General features: G+C 39.3%; 1 long non-coding RNA gene across 2 annotated transcripts; it reads right to left on the bottom strand.

The window, feature by feature from the left end:
- Window positions 1–2,428: 2,428 nt before the first annotated feature.
- LOC116652122 (uncharacterized) lies at window positions 2,429–11,556 on the bottom strand. Of its 2 annotated transcripts, none has more exons than XR_011416010.1 (3): window positions 10,740–11,556; window positions 3,114–10,431; window positions 2,429–2,805 (listed from the first exon to the last, which is right to left on the bottom strand). It is a non-coding gene; the product is annotated as an uncharacterized lncRNA (long non-coding RNA). The 2 variants fall into 2 exon arrangements; XR_011416011.1 differs by lacking the exon at window positions 2,429–2,805 and having other exon boundaries at window positions 2,826–3,403; window positions 3,455–10,431.
- Between the last annotated feature and the right edge of the window lie 4,835 nt (window positions 11,557–16,391).

The raw sequence follows: 16,391 nt of genomic DNA, 5'->3' as shown, positions 1-16,391 counted from the left end.
CCGTATTTGGTTCGATTGGGAAACGAGCCAGTTTCTCTACAGAAACTTTCATGTTTCTTAACTTCCTCTCTTAATTCTGCTCGAGTTCTAATCTTCAAATGCAATAGTTCGTACCTGAGCGCTGTTCTCGCATTGCGTTTTAATAGGTCAACAAGCTTGTCTTCGCTTATTTCGTTAGATAATTGGCTAACCAGGCCTTCAATCGCTGATTGAAAATCATCAAATGTCTCCTGATCTTTCTGGCGTCTTTTCCTAATTAGTTCCCACAAGTCAAAGTCGTCTTTAACGTCCTCGAATCTAAGTCGGAAATCCGTACAGAAAGCCAACCAGGTATACTGTGGGTTTTTCTTGTGGAAGCTCCAAAACCAATCATTGGCTTTCCCGAAGAAAAGTAAATGAAGATTGTCACAAAGCAGCCTATAGTCGCCGTTCAAATTTTGAGCCGTTAATGAACGAATTCGATACAAGAATTCATCTATCTGCATAGAGTCTTTCGAACCGTCAAATTTAAGTCGCCAGGTTTGCATAATGCTAGCTGCTTTTTCTGAACTCAAACTTGAGTTTGATCGATTGCTACCTCTGGGGCTGTATGGTCCGCAGTCAAGGGGTATGTCAGAGTTCTGGGCACTATTAGGGAGAGTATCAGCACCTAATCCCCTTGGAGACTGAACTAATCTAGAGCGTGTTGATTCAGCTTGCTCACTTCGTACATTTAATGTTGCTAACTTCTCTTGCAGTGATTGTTCAACAGAAGCTTTAATAACGTTTTTGAGTTCTGCTATTAAAGTCCTTTGCTGAGATTGTAGAGCTTCGTTGATATAGGTAATTGTCTCTACATTTGGACCATTGTCCACTGACTTATTTCCGTTGCTGCCTAAAGACATGCAACTACCTAAATATTCTCTATGATTTCGATTCATAGACCTAGTTTGCATACTTCGCTTGGGCGTGGCTCCTCGCCCTTTTCCGAATCGCTGACCTCTCCTGATACCTGTAGTAGTCGAACCATCTTGGCAAGGTAGAGTATTTCGCGATAGAGTTTCGTCTGTTTCAGCATTACCAGCTGAGTGTAACTCCGCTGCCAGTGTATTGTTCATAAATATTAGTTGCCCTGGGTTGCAATCTGCCTCACATACTGGACATTTTGGGGTTGTCTTTAGTGTATTGCTTATGCAAACGTCGTGAAAACGGTGTTGACAAGGAGTAGTCGCAGATAGCTGTTCTGCTTGCAATTGCTCATGGCAAATGCCACAAAATGGATCTTGCGCGTTAATCGCTGCAACTATGCTCTCTGTGCTTCGTCTCACTGCCATAATGAATGCAAACTTTTGCTTGTTTCCAAACAACAAAAGGAAAACTAAATAGGACTTGTATTATTAAGTCTTGGTTATTTATTCTATCTGTCTTTTTCCCACACGTTATTGCTTACAATCCTTAAGCAAACCTGAGTAGTTGAATTTGTGCTATTTATTTTACTGGAGTCTATTTCTGATTTGGATTTTTACTGCTCATGGACTACTAGACAACATCCGAAATATTTCCAGTTTGTTGTAATTCCAAATAGTCCTTGAAACAATTAACCCAAATTTGATTATTATTCCCTCTTTTCCGATCTTACCCGCTGCTTAAAGTACTAGTAATTAATTGTGGTCGACTAATCCAGCAATGCCTGAATTACAATCGCAAATTCCTACAACTAACTACTGTCTGAACACAACGTATTTTCCCGAGAAAGGGGCCTAACAGGGTAATTAAAAAATAATAGGTAGTAATTGATATGGTATAACTTCGAGTTTCGATTGGGGATTGTTGTGCACTAGGTGTTAGTCGTGCTTACGCAAGAAGTAAAAGTTTTACGTTCTTGCTAGGGCCCCACGTTGGGCGCCATATATGTAATGGTGGGGGAGGTTCGGGTTCAGTTTTTTTGCCTTTCGTTTGGCCATCTACCAAAAATAAAAAAACAAACGGCCGTGGCTGTTGCCTAACCGGGTGCATAGGGATTGGAGGTTCGCACTTCTTGCTAATACTCGGACAATAGCTCGTCGGACTGGTCGGGGTTTTTTCCTTTCCCTTTTGCACTTACCATAAACACATAGTTTAAGTGCGATCAAAAAAAATAAAAAAAAACTTATTGATTTAAGTAAATCCATTGAAACAAAAAAAAACCGGATTCTAGTATGGGTACCATTAATGTGTTCCGACCGAACACCCAAATTCAAACTATTCAATTTCGCGTAAGTGAGAGAACTAAGGTGTTGATCGTCTCTCTTTCTCTTTACCCTCCCTACCTTGACAAGCAAAAAAAAAATGGAATGTGGATGCTTGTCCCTATTTCAGGTTCTTAAACCATCACTATAAATTGCAAGCGGCTAACATGGGTACTTGACAGATAAAACAATTAATTATGGAATTAGGATATCATATCATATAAGCTAATATAATTCGTTTATTCACGCATTGTTCAATTTTGTTGCCAATTAATAGCAAGGTGAGTATAACTCTATTTACAAGAAAAAAAATATACAGTTTCCAAACAAAATTTGAATCCAAAGTTAATATGATGAATGTGCAATAACTAGTTTAAATCCCATAAAGAAATTAAGGGGAAGGAGAAATTCACCAACATTATCTTGAGACTTGACGGATAGTAATTAATTTACCGTCTTGCTAAATTAACTGCATTTAAATGTTCATGTGTGTATATAACTACATATATCTATAGGCATTGGTTTAAACTCTTACTCACGCGATATCCTTCGAAGCAGACGTTGGGCCCAATGTATACGACGATTATGATCGCTGTTGCTAAATATTACAAAAGAAATTTATAAGTATATAAACACATGTATATATATATATATATATATATATATATATATGAGCAACGGTCAAGGTCGGTGGTGTAGGAATTTCCTCTCGCTTTAACTTATTTAGGCATATTCATTGCACATTTTGTTTTAAAGAAATTAGTAAAAGAAAAAAAAAATTAAAGGAAATAAAAATTAAAACTAAGGATCTATTAGCCGTCCATCTTGGCAACGTTAAACAATTAATGGAATTATATGGCAATGCTGCTAAGCAAGCGAAAGGGGTACACCAAAAGTAATACAGACTCGGCTCCTTTGTTACTCTCTGCAGGTTACACTATATGCTTAGTGCATGCGGTCCCGATGGTGCTGCATAAATAGTAAGCGTTTCACCCGCTTGACGCCGTTTTCCGAGGCTATGCCAGATGTTGTTCTTCGCAAGACAGCGGCTGATAAGTAAAATAGCAACAAAATTGGTTCTGCTGGGTTGCTAAGTGCGACACGTGCTCTTGGTGTTGCCCTTGTCTGGTCCGATCTCCCCCTCTGGTAGTGCCGACTAGTACGTCTAAATCTAGTCAACTGAGCAGGCACGGAAACTGTGGAAGCCTTAATTAGTTCCAAGTCTCAACACTAGCACATATAAATACCTTTTCTTTAAGGGTCACCCCGAATCACAATTAGGTTAGTGGGTCGAGTTGTTATGAAGGTTTTTGGTTTCTATTAGCGTACCAAAAGAACACTTCCAAACTGTACCACAATTGCAGCCTTGGTCGTTGATGTCTTTGCAAAAATTATTTGCAAAGAAAGAAAAAAATGTTATGAACTTAACTCGCACGCGCTTCAAATATATCTGACATGCTGAGCTGTACTTTTAACCTTTACTACTTCCCAACGACAAAAAAAATAAGGAAGCTTTCAAAAGCTCTACATCACGCGATTATATTTTAAAACGGTACTATGGCCTGATCTTATCACCTTTTTCCTCTCTATTCGCCCTATTCGGTTGCGCATGCCCTCAGCTGTGCAATAAACGAAGAATTGGCTTCCAGCGCGGTCGGTAAAGCAGTAACTAAACTAGAGCAGCTGATCAACAAGCAGATTCGTTTGGGGAGTGCAAAGCAGCCACTACACCACAGTTTATGCAGCGCTACTTGCTAGCGGGACATAAACTGAAATAACTATAATAACTGTTGAGTTAGAACTTGTTACTAGTTTGTATATCTTTGAGATGAAAAGTACCGATGCATTTACCTGTTTCATTAGCTAGTTGATAGTAGGCTGGGCTGACTTTTTGTACAACAATCGCCGGAATGAAAACTGGTGCAAGCTTAGAACTAAACTTCTTTTGCGCGTTACTCTGACAAAAATTGCGGGCGAAGACTTTCGTACCGGCAGTAAGACTTATGTTTCGGCTGCGCAAATTATATATCTTAGCATTTCTATTATGTGACTGAGCTACATTGTCTTTAGCTATCTGACGGATTACTTGTAAGGCTGTGGGCCTCTCAATAGCAGTGTCTTCGGACAAGAGGTTAAGTCGCTTTAGCAAGTCATAGTCTTTACCGTTTAACATCATATTCTGTCCAAACGCTAAAAAAATATGGAGAGTACCCTGTACTTTGGTGAACGCTGGCTCTCAAGGCAGCACAAATGGCGTACAGCTTTTTATCCCAATTTGAATGATCTTTTCCGATATAGGCTCTAATAGCCGCTAATACTGATCTATTTACTCGCTCACTCGCATTACTTTGTGGCGAGTATATTGCCGTTCGAATGTGGATGATTCCATACCGGGTAAGAAAAGCTTTAAAGACACTAGAAATGAACTGAGAGCCATTGTCGGTCAGAATAGTTTCTGGCACGCCGAAAGTGCAAAACAGTGTGTTTTCTAGATAGTCGATAATTTTGTTGGTAGTAAACGCGCGAAGAGGCCACATAAAATGAAATTTAGTATTGTGGTCTACAACCATCAGGAGACCTATATTGCCGTTCTTGGACCGAGGATATGGCCCTAGAAGATCCATGTAGAGCTTCTGAAATGGCCGTTCTGACGTCATAGGCTTGCCCATTGGAGGTCTCAACACTACATTGGGGCTTTTCGTTTGCCGACAAACTTTACAATTGACTATATATTCATGAATTTGGGCCGACATTTTTGGCCAAAACAAGTATCTCTTGAGTTTCTCTATTGTTTTTCCGATGCCACTGTGTGCAGCGTTAGGGGGATTGTGGGCTCTCTCTATCACTTGTAGGGTGAGAGACGAAGGTATCCAGAGTTTCCAGGATTGTTTCTCCTGAATGCTATATCCCGTCGCTGGCTCAGTACGTTTATATATAAAACCGTCGATTATCTGTAAATCCGGTAATCTGGATTGGTTAGAAGAAATACTGTCTATCAGATCCAGATAGTTTGGCGATTTGAATTCGGGTGAAGACAGGTCAACTATGGGACCTTGCTCCTCGAATTCCGCAAGCTCTGTCTCATTTTGACGCGATAGCGCATCAGCGACAACATTTTGTGTACCGCTACGATGCGAGACTTTAAACTTGAAGCCCTGTAATTTGATCACCCATCTACCTTGACGTCCTCTGAGATCCTTCTGTCTCATGAGCCATTGTAAGGAAGCATGATCAGTTATTACTTCGAAGTCCTGTCCTTCTATATACGCTCTAAATTTAAAAATACCTCTTATTACGGCTAAGCATTCCAGATCGGTCACACTATAATTCCGTTGGGCCTTTGACAGTTTCTCTGACATGTATGCTATTGGAGCCTCCTCTTCCTGTTCATTTAGTTGAGCTAGAACGCATCCTAAACCAGTTGTGCTAGCATCGCAAACTAATCTAAAAGGTTTTGAGAAGTCGGGTGTAGCCAATACAGGTGCAGAAGTTAAAAGTGTTTTTAAGGTGTTGAAAGCGGAATCAGCATCAGTGTTCCATTTCAATACTTTCGATTTCTTTAGCAACTCTGTAAGCGGAAAGCTAACTGTTGCATAATGATTAACGAAACGTCTGTACCATCCAGCGAGTCCAAGAAAACGTCTCAGTTGTTTTACACTTTTTGGTACAGGGAATTCGTTAATAGCTTGTATTTTGCTAGGGTCCGTCTTTAGTTGACCATACCCAATTATAAAGCCCAAATATTTAATTTCCCGCATACAAAATTTTGATTTTGCGATGTTGATTGTCAAGTTCGCTTTACGCAAGTGCAGCGCTACTTCCTGCAAAAGCAACATATGCGAATCGAAGTCCTCTGATAGCAGAAGTAAATCATCTAAGTAGACAAATACGCGGGTCCGCAAATGGGCTGGTATCACGCGTTCCATTAGTCTACAAAGCGTTTGAGGAGCGTTACACAATCCAAACGGCATTACTTTGTATTGAAATAATGGACGATTAGGGACTGTAAAAGCGGTATACTGACGTGATTTTTCTTCTAGGGGTATCTGCCAGAATGCGTGCTTCATATCGAGGCCCGTTATATATTTAGCCGGCGGCAGACGACTAAGAATTCCGTCGATATGGGGTAGAGGGTACGCATCTTTACGAGTGTACTTATTTATGACTCGAGAATCTAGACACAGCCTGTTTTTATCCTTTCTTTGCACAAGGACGCAGTTGCTGCTCCAGGGGCTATGCGATACCTCTATTATATCTAAAGCTAGCATTTTCTCGATCTCGTCAAACATTAGCTTTTCAACGGCTGGCGAAATAGGCCAATGTCTTTGTTTGACGGGGGTCACATTATCTATTTCAATGCGATGTTCGATTAACTCAGTGCGTCCTAATCCTTCCTTTTCATAAGAATAGAAATTAGAAATGATCGAATTTAATCGTGACTTTTCTTCAGCGGTTAGCTGATGCATTTTCGCTGTTTCCTGGATATCCTGTTCGTTACTGTTGTCTAATTCATTTACGGACTCATCAGGACGAATTAAATTCGTTAACAGTCCAAAGTCCTGCCAAAAATTTATGCCTAAGTAAACATCTTGTTTCAAATCGGGTATAACATAAAAATCAACATTATGCACTTGTTTTCGAAATTCAACTTTAAGTGTCAGTTTGCCTACCACTGGGCAAATAGCGTTGTTAGCTGTTCGGATTGATCCAGAGCATTTGCGCGCTTTGGGATGTGACAACAGTGACTTAGCTGCAACATTACCGAGGCAACTAATCGTCGCTCCGGAATCTAATAATGCTACATATTTTTCTCCCTCTAGGCTTAACTCAGTGTACAAGCGGTTATCTGAGCTCATAAACACTGATTGAACGAGCTTCTTACGAAGACTTTTAATATTTTTCCAGAATTTCCTAAGTCGAACAGTAGAGCGTTTTGGCCGACTGAGAAATTCGATGGGTTCTATGCTGCTAAAAATTCGTCTTCGTGTGTCAAGATAGTGTTTTACTCTAATATGGTACGGTACGTACTTATTTTCAATATCAGTTTGAGTTGCAGTCTCGGCGACTGAACATGTATTTGCCATATAAGTTGTAAATATAGTATTTGGAGTTGATTGCTCCAAACTACCATATGACTGTATTTCTGGCAAGGACTTTATTCTTTTGTGGGATGCGTCAAACTGGTGTTGGTCTGCGCATCCCGCTTCCGGTTTCCCAAAAGATTGCATTTGCTACAATTGGGTTTAAAAGTATTTTTAGCACCGCAACCGTAGCAGAATATACGCCTTTCTCCCATGCAGTCATCGAATCGGTGTCCCACTTTATCGCAATTCCAGCACACTATTTTCTTGTTCTGTATTTCTGAAATATTATCTTCTATATCATTATTTTCCAGTAACTCAGAGACATTACCTCTACCGTATTTGGTTCGATTGGGAAACGAGCCAGTTTCTCTACAGAAACTTTCATGTTTCTTAACTTCCTCTCTTAATTCTGCTCGAGTTCTAATCTTCAAATGCAATAGTTCGTACCTGAGCGCTGTTCTCGCATTGCGTTTTAATAGGTCAACAAGCTTGTCTTCGCTTATTTCGTTAGATAATTGGCTAACCAGGCCTTCAATCGCTGATTGAAAATCATCAAATGTCTCCTGATCTTTCTGGCGTCTTTTCCTAATTAGTTCCCACAAGTCAAAGTCGTCTTTAACGTCCTCGAATCTAAGTCGGAAATCCGTACAGAAAGCCAACCAGGTATACTGTGGGTTTTTCTTGTGGAAGCTCCAAAACCAATCATTGGCTTTCCCGAAGAAAAGTAAATGAAGATTGTCACAAAGCAGCCTATAGTCGCCGTTCAAATTTTGAGCCGTTAATGAACGAATTCGATACAAGAATTCATCTATCTGCATAGAGTCTTTCGAACCGTCAAATTTAAGTCGCCAGGTTTGCATAATGCTAGCTGCTTTTTCTGAACTCAAACTTGAGTTTGATCGATTGCTACCTCTGGGGCTGTATGGTCCGCAGTCAAGGGGTATGTCAGAGTTCTGGGCACTATTAGGGAGAGTATCAGCACCTAATCCCCTTGGAGACTGAACTAATCTAGAGCGTGTTGATTCAGCTTGCTCACTTCGTACATTTAATGTTGCTAACTTCTCTTGCAGTGATTGTTCAACAGAAGCTTTAATAACGTTTTTGAGTTCTGCTATTAAAGTCCTTTGCTGAGATTGTAGAGCTTCGTTGATATAGGTAATTGTCTCTACATTTGGACCATTGTCCACTGACTTATTTCCGTTGCTGCCTAAAGACATGCAACTACCTAAATATTCTCTATGATTTCGATTCATAGACCTAGTTTGCATACTTCGCTTGGGCGTGGCTCCTCGCCCTTTTCCGAATCGCTGACCTCTCCTGATACCTGTAGTAGTCGAACCATCTTGGCAAGGTAGAGTATTTCGCGATAGAGTTTCGTCTGTTTCAGCATTACCAGCTGAGTGTAACTCCGCTGCCAGTGTATTGTTCATAAATATTAGTTGCCCTGGGTTGCAATCTGCCTCACATACTGGACATTTTGGGGTTGTCTTTAGTGTATTGCTTATGCAAACGTCGTGAAAACGGTGTTGACAAGGAGTAGTCGCAGATAGCTGTTCTGCTTGCAATTGCTCATGGCAAATGCCACAAAATGGATCTTGCGCGTTAATCGCTGCAACTATGCTCTCTGTGCTTCGTCTCACTGCCATAATGAATGCAAACTTTTGCTTGTTTCCAAACAACAAAAGGAAAACTAAATAGGACTTGTATTATTAAGTCTTGGTTATTTATTCTATCTGTCTTTTTCCCACACGTTATTGCTTACAATCCTTAAGCAAACCTGAGTAGTTGAATTTGTGCTATTTATTTTACTGGAGTCTATTTCTGATTTGGATTTTTACTGCTCATGGACTACTAGACAACATCCGAAATATTTCCAGTTTGTTGTAATTCCAAATAGTCCTTGAAACAATTAACCCAAATTTGATTATTATTCCCTCTTTTCCGATCTTACCCGCTGCTTAAAGTACTAGTAATTAATTGTGGTCGACTAATCCAGCAATGCCTGAATTACAATCGCAAATTCCTACAACTAACTACTGTCTGAACACAACGTATTTTCCCGAGAAAGGGGCCTAACAGGGTAATTAAAAAATAATAGGTAGTAATTGATATGGTATAACTTCGAGTTTCGATTGGGGATTGTTGTGCACTAGGTGTTAGTCGTGCTTACGCAAGAAGTAAAAGTTTTACGTTCTTGCTAGGGTCCCACGTGTTGGGCGCCATATATGTAATGGTGGGGGAGGTTCGGGTTCAGTTTTTTTGCCTTTCGTTTGGCCATCTACCAAAAATAAAAAAACAAACGGCCGTGGCTGTTGCCTAACCGGGTGCATAGGGATTGGAGGTTCGCACTTCTTGCTAATACTCGGACAATAGCTCGTCGGACTGGTCGGGGTTTTTTCCTTTCCCTTTTGCACTTACCATAAACACATAGTTTAAGTGCGATCAAAAAAAATAAAAAAAAACTTATTGATTTAAGTAAATCCATTGAAACAAAAAAAAACCGGATTCTAGTATGGGTACCATTAATGTGTTCCGACCGAACACCCAAATTCAAACTATTCAATTTCGCGTAAGTGAGAGAACTAAGGTGTTGATCGTCTCTCTTTCTCTTTACCCTCCCTACCTTGACAAGCAAAAAAAAAATGGAATGTGGATGCTTGTCCCTATTTCAGGTTCTTAAACCATCACTATAAATTGCAAGCGGCTAACATGGGTACTTGACAGATAAAACAATTAATTATGGAATTAGGATATCATATCATATAAGCTAATATAATTCGTTTATTCACGCATTGTTCAATTTTGTTGCCAATTAATAGCAAGGTGAGTATAACTCTATTTACAAGAAAAAAAATATACAGTTTCCAAACAAAATTTGAATCCAAAGTTAATATGATGAATGTGCAATAACTAGTTTAAATCCCATAAAGAAATTAAGGGGAAGGAGAAATTCACCAACATTATCTTGAGACTTGACGGATAGTAATTAATTTACCGTCTTGCTAAATTAACTGCATTTAAATGTTCATGTGTGTATATAACTACATATATCTATAGGCATTGGTTTAAACTCTTACTCACGCGATATCCTTCGAAGCAGACGTTGGGCCCAATGTATACGACGATTATGATCGCTGTTGCTAAATATTACAAAAGAAATTTATAAGTATATAAACACATGTATATATATATATATATATATATATATATATATGAGCAACGGTCAAGGTCGGTGGTGTAGGAATTTCCTCTCGCTTTAACTTATTTAGGCATATTCATTGCACATTTTGTTTTAAAGAAATTAGTAAAAGAAAAAAAAAATTAAAGGAAATAAAAATTAAAACTAAGGATCTATTAGCCGTCCATCTTGGCAACGTTAAACAATTAATGGAATTATATGGCAATGCTGCTAAGCAAGCGAAAGGGGTACACCAAAAGTAATACAGACTCGGCTCCTTTGTTACTCTCTGCAGGTTACACTATATGCTTAGTGCATGCGGTCCCGATGGTGCTGCATAAATAGTAAGCGTTTCACCCGCTTGACGCCGTTTTCCGAGGCTATGCCAGATGTTGTTCTTCGCAAGACAGCGGCTGATAAGTAAAATAGCAACAAAATTGGTTCTGCTGGGTTGCTAAGTGCGACACGTGCTCTTGGTGTTGCCCTTGTCTGGTCCGATCTCCCCCTCTGGTAGTGCCGACTAGTACGTCTAAATCTAGTCAACTGAGCAGGCACGGAAACTGTGGAAGCCTTAATTAGTTCCAAGTCTCAACACTAGCACATATAAATACCTTTTCTTTAAGGGTCACCCCGAATCACAATTAGGTTAGTGGGTCGAGTTGTTATGAAGGTTTTTGGTTTCTATTAGCGTACCAAAAGAACACTTCCAAACTGTACCACAATTGCAGCCTTGGTCGTTGATGTCTTTGCAAAAATTATTTGCAAAGAAAGAAAAAATGTTATGAACTTAACTCGCACGCGCTTCAAATATATCTGACATGCTGAGCTGTACTTTTAACCTTTACTACTTCCCAACGACAAAAAAAATAAGGAAGCTTTCAAAAGCTCTACATCACGCGATTATATTTTAAAACGGTACTATGGCCTGATCTTATCACCTTTTTCCTCTCTATTCGCCCTATTCGGTTGCGCATGCCCTCAGCTGTGCAATAAACGAAGAATTGGCTTCCAGCGCGGTCGGTAAAGCAGTAACTAAACTAGAGCAGCTGATCAACAAGCAGATTCGTTTGGGGAGTGCAAAGCAGCCACTACAGTTTTTTAGCTCGATTCTGTTGAACGTCATTTACAGAGCGAAAATTCCTGTTTGAATATTCCTGAATATTTATTTGCATTTTAATATATTTATAAAAAAAATTGTTAGAAATTTACAATATTTTATGACAGTTATATGCCATATATAGTTAAACATATATTGCCATATATATGCCATAAACATTATTATAGTATATAATGTAGTTGCCATAAATATTTCTCTCAATACCTGAGAAATTATTTTTCACATTTTTCTAACTTTCATATTTAATCTTAAATGCAAGTTTTTTTTTAAACCTTTTTAAATGTTTTGAAGTAATTAAATGGTGCAAATTTAGACCGTCTTGTGATTTAATTAAAAGTGTTTTAGTGAAATGATTTTAGTTTGCTTCGAGTTCTTGATTTTTGAGCAAATCTCGAAATTTGGCATGCAGCTGATTTTATTTCTTTCATTTTATAACTAACTTTAAATGTTGGTAAAAGAAGATTCAGGGTATCTCCTAGTCGGGAATTCCTGAGTAGATATGTATTTATTTAAAAAAACCGTTGGAATATTCTGTCTACATATTTTTAATATATAATAATACAGTTTATCTCTCTACATACGACTGTTTATCCTAAGTGACTGATTGATTGCCGGACTGACTCGGGGATCAAGTTTATATTTGTATTCTTTATGCTTTAGATGCCCACTAAGACAGGGGTTTGGTAATTTCACCTGAAAGTGTGAAAAAGTCGTGAAAAACGTTTCAACGAAACTCTTTAGCTAGCGATCCGTTTAGGCTCAAAAATAATTTTTGAAGATCCTTGTTCAAATTTATTTTCTGACAAACACAAAATTAAATTTTTTAGTTTCTTCCAATCGTTTTCCAACTATTTTTTAAGTCCGACGTAAGCTTCTTAGCGATTTTTGATATTCTATCCGGAACTATGTTGAATTGCCGAAAAATGGTTGCATAAAAGGTTTTATTTACCGTCCAATTGACTGCATAGATTTTTGTAACAAGTCATGTGAAACGTGTTTCAGACTTTCGGTAAAAAGCCTTCCTTCGATCGAACATATGCTATGTTTCGGGTGTAAGCTCATTTGCAAAGATCTCTATGAAAATTTGTTTGAGACGAGGGGACGTTGAATGGGTATTTAAAGGTTTCAAATTCGTGGAGCACAATTTGGTCCGAGCAAAGCTATGTTAAAATACATCTATCCTCTTAAAACTTAGCCAAGCACATCTTATGGTTATTTCCCATTACAGTTTATACCTATTCCAAACAAAACTGTATAGCTCTTCAGCAAGTCGGACTTGGCTGGCCAGAAATATAAAAAGATAGGGCGGGAAAGATGTGCAATTTTGATGCGTGCAGGGTATCAAAATTAATGTGGCAAAGGCACTTGAATACTCGTATTCGCATTCCTATTCACATTCGCATTCCCATTCATGTGAGCATTTGTTATGACTGACCTGTCAATCGAGAGCTGCAGAAATATAACTTACAATCCATTTAATACATATAACTCGCTGGGTTATGGGCTAGAAGGCAGCAGCGGCAATGCGACAAAGTTGGCAATGCAATAGTTTTGTTGGCAAGTGTAGAAGGTGGCAAGTGTAGAAGTAGCAGCAACGGCAAAATACAAAAAAGTGTAGCATACGCGCAGGCTGCATCGTTTTAGGAACAGCCGCCGACGCCGTGAGGCTAAAGCAATGTAGAAGATGAACACAGAAATGCAGCAATAAAATTGCAACAGCATGAGATATAAACGTTGCAGCAACAACGAAAGCAACACACACAGCACACACACATACACACACCAGTACACACACAAAGACAAAGTTAGAGAGACATTCATTCAGATAAAAAGAGTCGAGTTACACCTACAAGTCAGCATGAGGCGCGGATTTGGTTAGGTAAGTTTGCTGGCGTGGCGAAGGGGCTGGTTGGGTGGGTTGTGGGGTAGTGTGAGAGGTGCTCTGGCCATCTATCTATCTCTGTCTATCTCTGTCTGTCTCTGTCTGGCACTGGCACTGCATTAGCAGCCAGCTGTGAACGAAATAAACGTAAAAATATACGTTAAAATATTTTTAGTGTGAACAATTCCGCAAAAGCGAGAAGCGAAAACTGAAATGCTGAGAAAACTTTTCGCAAGGCATTACACACGAACGCACACAGAAAGAGACGCACACACACACGCAAGCACACATATACAGCTGACAAGATAACAGGCACACACATACACACACACACACACACACATATACATGCACACAATAAGTCGTGTTTAGTTAGGAAATGCTATGTGTGCCAAAAAAAAGGGCAGCCAAAGGCAGTGTTTTCATGTGTATGTGCGTGCGTGTGTGTGTGTGTGTGTGAGTGAGTCAGGTGCTGGTTTTGCTGTCAGTTTTGTAAACAAACAAAGACAAAGGGATTTTAAAAATAATAGCCTAGGAATGCAATTTCAATATATATCGAATATATATATTTAATGCCATTGTTCCCCTAATGCAGTCAATATGTTCTATTCAGATATTAAACAAAACAATGCAACAACAAGGCAAAGTATACATATATATATATTATATATATATGTATATATTTGGTACAAGCTAGCTTGCCGTTTCGTGCCTAATTGTGTGCACACATCAAAAAGCTAACACACACGCCGCAAACACTTCAGATGGCATCTCTGCCTGTGCCTTTCCCAGTTTCACATGATGAGAAATGTAACTTTAAATAAGTTTTGTGTGAATTGTCCGATAATTGTATTTATATATATAAAATAGAACAAATATATTTATATAAAGGAAGCCTACTTAACGAGTGAGTTGTCTCGAGCTTCTGATGGCCATGAACAGATCGACTTGGCTGTTGATGATCATTTGGCCTGCATTTTTCCATTCTATACATTATGCTTGTATTGTACTCCTTTTTTTATTCAAAAGTATTTCTTTTAATTTTAAACACAATTCTGATTGTCTATAGCTGATAGCGTAAATGCTTTCGATAGATTGAAAAATCTACAAAAACCAAAGGCAAGCAGACGTGCTCACAAAGATAGTGTCCCACATGGGGACAGCTGGCATCCAGCTCAGAATAGAAGCAGCTGCTAGACGAGCTTTGAATATGGTTTTAAGCACAAATAAGTTGAGAGTTTATGTACGGCTGGCTCTGAAGTTCGTATAAGTGTGATACACGAACTGCTTGTGGCCCATAAAAAAGCGTTGCATACTTTTGTGGGCTGGCTGAGTGTGTGGTTTTGATTTTAGCTGTTGGCCCGCACTTGACACTTTTGTTACGGCTTTACGGCCATTTTGCATGCCACAACTCGGTGGCAGACTCGCAAACTAGTTGTTGCTGTTGCTTTTGTCTGCGTCTGAAATTAACAGCATTTATTTCATTGCATTTTTATGCGCCTCATTGCGGACGACATTGTCAACGTCGTCGTCGTCGTCGTCGTCGTCGTCGTCGTTGTCGTCGTTGCCGTCATTGTCGTCGCTCGAGTCTGTGCCTGGGAAAACAAAGGCAACTTATTTTTATGCTATGCGCGTCAGCGGCAGAGGCAATAGACAGAGACAGAGAGAGCGAGATAAATAGTGAGAGAGCGGGAAAGAGAGACAGAGTACAGTCAACGCCCCTCTTTACCCACATATGCAGGGTTAAGTTTCATTTTTATGCGCTTTTGTTAGCAGCAGCATCTCTTTCTGGCCATTTTTAGTTGTTGTTGCTGTTGTTGTTGTTGTTGTTGCCGTTGGCAACTGTCATGCAAAGTTCGAGTCTAGAGTTGACCTGAAATGTGAAAAGTGTGAGCTGTTTGGGCGTTTTGTTGTGTTATATTATGTTTTGTGTGTGAGTGCTTGTGTGTGTGTGTGTGTGTGTCTGTGTCTTCATTATTCGCTGTTAGCCATGGCAATACCGGTTACTCAAATTGAACAGCCAGCTGGACACGCCCACAGTTCTGCTGCTATCAAGCTTTGCCAGAGTCATCAAAGTGTCGACTGTCAGCTTAGTGTTGGATATCATGCAAATTGCACAACTGTTCCACACTCTAACACAAACGCACACACACGCACACACACACACACACACACATATACAAACACATTCGTCGCAAATGAATTGTCAACAGAGAGAAATGTAATCCATTATGCCAGATGGATGCATCTACATACAACTGATCAATCTGAAAGCCATGTCAGTCCGTCAATCTAGCTTGGGTTTCGTGCAATATACAACTGTTTTGATTGTCATTCCCACAATTAATGTACTATAATATTTTATTTATAGTCATCTATAAATACTAGCAGATAGCCCGTCGACACTTTCAAATTTCCTTTGCAAATATCCGTATTGATATATAAATATGCATAGGAATATTGGCAGCAGGGAGACGAACAGAACAAAAGAGGTACAGAGCAAAGCAGGAACAAGAGAAAGATAGAGAAAAAGAGAGAGAGAGAGAGAGCGAGAAAAGGAAAGAGAGAGAGAGAGAGAGCGGAGGAAAGAGAGAGAGGGACAGATTAAAAGCGGACATAAATCTGTTTTAATTGCCAACAAAACTTGTTTAGATAATACTTAAACCATGTAAGTCCTTCTTGAATTTATGAGAAACGCGTAGAAGGCCAAAAAAACTTATTTTTCCTCAAAATTAGCAGCGCAGTCAAATAAAAACATTGTACATGCACACATGCATACTCACACATATACCTATTGAATACTTATTGAATTTATGAGAATCGCATAGAAAGGTCCCATAATAAAAGACGTTATTTTATATAAATATGCAGCACAGTGAAAAGCGAACGTGATCGGCGCTTGCTACTGCCGTTCACACATGCA

Source organism: Drosophila virilis, chromosome X (assembly GCF_030788295.1).
Source record: "Drosophila virilis strain 15010-1051.87 chromosome X, Dvir_AGI_RSII-ME, whole genome shotgun sequence".
In the NCBI taxonomy this organism is placed as follows: Eukaryota; Metazoa; Arthropoda; class Insecta; order Diptera; family Drosophilidae; genus Drosophila; species Drosophila virilis.
The sequence above is the reverse complement of the archived record's forward strand: the minus strand, read 5'-3'. Positions and strand labels throughout refer to the sequence as shown.